Here is a 4,874-nt window from a genome sequence, read left to right as displayed (position 1 = left end):
ATCAAATTCCCCCTCACTTATTAAATGCTTGTCCTCAAGCATTCCTCAATTAATATATCAAAATCATAAGTTGTCATCTTCAATTTCAATTTATTCCTCAAAGTTCCAATCGAACTAAGTCCATGACATTTGACAAATTCAAGTTAAAATCAAGATAAGACACAACTAAGAAAATTTAAAGTAAACAAGACATCCCAAATAATTGCCAATTTCAATGAAACATGACTCAATACCTCACAAAGATTCACACATATCCGCTCAAAGTGTTTGGGGTGAATAAAATCACTCAAACTGAAACTAACCAAAACATTACCATAGGCTTGGAATCCAATCGAGTCTCCACTATGAAAAATGAATATAATATAATAATCAAGGGGTCTTTAAACAAGGTGTAATGGGGCTTAAGTTACGATAGGAAAAGGCCAAAAAAGAAGGTTTAAAATACCAAAACAAGAGATCAAAATAATTTAAAACAATACACGAATTAATAGAAGCGCAATGAAAAACAAAACAAGGAAAAATAATAGATGAAATATGATTGAAACGGTCAATTTTTCCTTCCTTTTTTTTCTTTTTTTCGAACGAAGGGTTTTTTGTTGTTGTTCGAAATAGTAAATAGCTTGCTTTTTTTGAAACAATGATTTTTTTCTTTTTTTTGGTGGAACAAGAGTGATACAATATCTTAAGTCTCGGTAAGGGTGTGAAAAGAGAGGAAAAATAAAAAGAAAGGCTTCAGTTTTAATTGAGGTGTAAAACAAATAAAGGGAAATATGCTCAAGTATGGTTCACTAGTGGATATGTAAATTGCAGTCTTTTGTGAAAAGTAGGTTTATCCTAGGTGCCCCTATCACATTAAAACATTGCGTTCAATATGTAGTCTCGATATGCATTGTGATTACAAGTTCTAGAACATCCTAATTAGTCTGGCACACACAAGTCAAACAATGAGCAAGAAAGAAAACGTATGCTCGTTAGGCTCAAATCTCACAAGAAAAGTTTATATGCACTGAGTCAAGTTCATCTCTATCGACGAAAGCATGAAATATCAATACTCAACAAAATATTCACCAACTATACCAATCACCAATCATGCAAATTAAATTCGATCAAAACATGATCACAATTCAAAAGGAAGCAAGAGTAGAAAGTGAAGTTTAGGACTGGCAACCAACAATCCCAGCACATCAATATCAGAATAACTCAATTTCAAATAATCAAACAAGTCAGGGAAAACATTTGACATGCTTATCATTCCCCCTCACTTAATTTGTTTTGTCCTAAAACGTATGTCAAATTTAAAAACAAATAGATGGAAAATAATACTCCCCAATCTACTGGCAAAAAATTTGGACCATTTCTCGATTTGTGTGTGTCTTCCTTGCGCAAGGGCCATGCTGATCTTCACCTGGGAAGACAAAGTCTAGTGGCTTGTAATTTTCAGCAGTTCTGCTTGCCAAGAAATCTAATATGGCATTTCTCTTTATATATTTTTGGCTCGCGTACTCGATGTCAAATTCGGATAACAATATCTACCATCGGGCTTTTCGATGGGAGGATATCTAACCTCAAAATCAATGAACTTCTTGCTTAGGTAGTAAATGGCCTTTTTCGTCCTCTCGGATTCATCATGTTGACCTAGAACACACCCCATTGAATTCTCGAATATGGATAAATACAAGAATATAGCTTTACCCTGAATGGGGGACATTAAGATAGAAGTGCAAGATAAGTATTCTTTTATTTTCTCGAATGAAGTCTGGCAGTCATATCCCCATGTTCTAGAGTTACTTTTTTGAAGAAGGTAGAAAATTGGGTCGCACTTGTCGGTCAATTGAGATATGAACAGCGCTATGTAATATAACCTACCCAGAAAACCTCGAACCTCTTTCTGTGTTTATAGGGGAGGTAAATTATGGATGGCTTTAACTTTGTCTAGATCGACTTTGATACCTCTCCTACTGACCACGAAGCCTAACAACTTTTCGGATGTTACCCCGAAGGTACATTTGTTAAGGTTTAGTTTCAGCTGGAACTTTCTTAATCTTTGAAGGAGCTTTCTCAGATTCTTGACATGTTCATTTTCGTTTTTGCTTTGACAATCATCTCATCGATATAAACCTCGATTTTCTTATGCATCATGTCATAAAACAAGGTCACCATGGCTCTTTGATATGTTGCCCCAACATTCTTTAGTTCGAAGGGAATCACCTTGTAGCAGAAAGTTCCCCACGTTGTGACAAATGTTGTTTTTTCCATGTCATCGGCATGCATTTTAATCTGATTATATCCTTGTTAAGGTCTCGGTAATCAACACATATGTGTACTTTTCTATCTTTCTTTGAAAATAGTACTATGTTAGTCATCCATTCCGAATACTCGACCACTTGAAGGAAGCCGGTATCGAATTATTTCTTGACCTCTTCCTTGATTTTAAGGAGCATTTCAGGCATCATTCTCCTTAGCTTTGGTTGCACCGGTTTGCATTATGGTTTGATGGGCAGTTTTTAGACTACCATATTCGTATCTAGTCCCGAAATATCTTGATATGATCATGAAAACACATCTTTGTATTCTTGAAGTAAGAATATTAAGTTTTGTCTTGCTTCAGTTGAGAGAGTTGTGCCAATTTTGACTTACTTTCTCTCCTCTTCTGTACCCAGATTCAGGACTTCGATTTCCTCTTTATGTAGCAATATTTTCTTGTCTTATCTTTCTATCATTCTTAACAATTCGGAAGGTAAATTGCATTCGTCTTCATTGTCATATTCATCAACTTCCCCAAGACAAACGAATTGTTCAAAATCAACTTCCAGGTCAGTATCATCAGCACCTGCATTATCATTATCTTGGGACTCTTACAAAAGATCATATATTGTCCCTGGTGTAGGCGAATAGGGATAGTTTGAGTATTACTCTGAAAGAAATTTGAAAATCATAGGAAATTCTTCATCCGTCCAGTTGCTAAGCACCGATCCAAGTGGCAAAAGGAGGACGTCAATATTTTTGGCATTTTATGCGGTTATAATGTTAATACTCCAATCTTTCAAAGCAGCCTCTAAATCTAGTGAGATCGTCCCAAACTCATAACCATCGGATTTAAATGTTTCATAAAAAGGTGGAAAAACCATGGGTTCCCATCAAAATTCACTCCTATTTAATCTAACCAATCTTCTTTCTCAGTTTTTCTGAATTTCCTTCCTCTTCTGTTGTTGACTGGACCGAAAACCAAGCCCGAACTAGTCTAGCTTTGTTATAGGAAGGATGTGATTGATCCTTTCTTGCAACAGACTCCCAAATCCTCTTCTCACCTTGGCACCTCTTCTCAATGTCTGTTTTATCTTCATTTTAGTGCAATCGGAGAGCCGGGGTTTGGAAATTTTTCCTTCTTCAGCCACAAATGTGTCATTCACAAACTCTAAGGAGCGGAATGAATATTATACCATTTCATCATTTGCTTCTATGTATGGGGCATCAGTGGTCACACTCGCCACAATATCTTCATCAGCATTTAAAATTACTAGAGCCCCGTTATTGACAAACTTGACTTTATGGTGCAGCGTAGATGGTACTGCTCCAGCTTGATGGATCCAAGGCTTGTGGAGGTATATCCGGTGTTTGTTCCCTCTTATTTTTTATTAAACATTTTTTGTTAGTTAATGCGAATGTAAAGAAATAAAAATAACAAAATGCAAAAAAATGTCTAAATGCATGATGCAAGAAATGTTCGAGGCATTGATCCAAAAACATGTATTTTATTCTGAATAATCTTTATTGGGACAAAAATGTTATTTCTAAAGAGACAAAAACCTCCTAAAGGAGTGCCATATCTCCATATCGTTGGCAGAACTTCCGCTTCTGGCCACTCTTCCAACTATCCCAAATGCTCCGTAGCTCTTGAACATCATTCTGCTTTAAACTGACATAAGCACAACTAACCAGATCTTACACATAGCTTCCTTGTAGACGGTCTCCCTTTTCTTTCTAAGTCTTTTCGTACCACAGTCGTACCTCGACGTTTTACACCTCTTGCATTACAACTCCTTTGTACATTAATACAGATTATATGTGTGTAACGAACACTTTTTGTAGATCAATTACCTCTTTTTTATGATGCAAATGATAAAAAAAAGAAAACATGAAAGAAAAATTAGTTAGTAAGATAGAAATAATAATGATAAAAGTAAAAAAAATGATAAACTGCATGATAAAAGTAAACATCCTATGTTTTGAAATTGAGTTTCAGGGTAGGCTCTAATTCCTTGTAGTCTCTCGGTTTAGGTTCTAAAGAAGGTACCCGAGTTCTCCTTGCAGGTGCGCCCTTGGGCTTGCCAGACCTTAGTCCTAAGCCCATTACAAGCTTATGTGGACTAAGTTAAACTCGAGAGGATACATTCCCTTACGTCTATGCAGAGAATAAATTAACACGAATACATAAGGTATATGAATCCTGAAGGTTACTTGCTAGGCCTACATGGAGAATAAATTCTCACTAAGGCGTCGCTTTCACCCCCACTTAAAAAGGATTCGGTACAACCATTTATTTGAAAAATAATCAAAGGTAAGTAATAAGGATCAAAAAATTAACTTAAAATTTAAACTTACACTTTTTACTTAAGAAGACAACTGGAAATTAATCGTAGCCTGACTCACTTACCTGTCCCCAGCAGAGTCTCCAAGCTGTCACGGTCGTCTTTCAGGTTGGGCCCTGAATTGGGCTTCGACTTAAATAAATAGGTTAGAGTCGCCACCGATCATTTATTTTTTTAAACATAAAAAAACTAGGTTCATCGGACACCTTCTTACCTTATCTGCATTTTACCAGAAATATGTTGGATTCGAGAGTCGGTTACTGTCAAGGAAGGATTAGCACCCTT

The 4,874-nt window shown here is 36.1% G+C and overlaps 1 pseudogene; it reads right to left on the bottom strand.

Annotated features, from left to right (window-relative positions):
- Positions 1 to 1,340: 1,340 nt before the first annotated feature.
- LOC120130117 lies at positions 1,341 to 1,406 on the bottom strand (annotated as a pseudogene).
- Positions 1,407 to 4,874: the final 3,468 nt, after the last annotated feature.

This window comes from Hibiscus syriacus, unplaced genomic scaffold, assembly GCF_006381635.1.
Source record: "Hibiscus syriacus cultivar Baekdansim isolate YM2019G1 unplaced genomic scaffold, ASM638163v2 tig00110511_pilon, whole genome shotgun sequence".
Classification (NCBI taxonomy): Eukaryota; Viridiplantae; Streptophyta; class Magnoliopsida; order Malvales; family Malvaceae; genus Hibiscus; species Hibiscus syriacus.
Note: the sequence above shows the minus strand (reverse complement) of the source record. Positions and strands in the feature narration are given on the sequence as shown.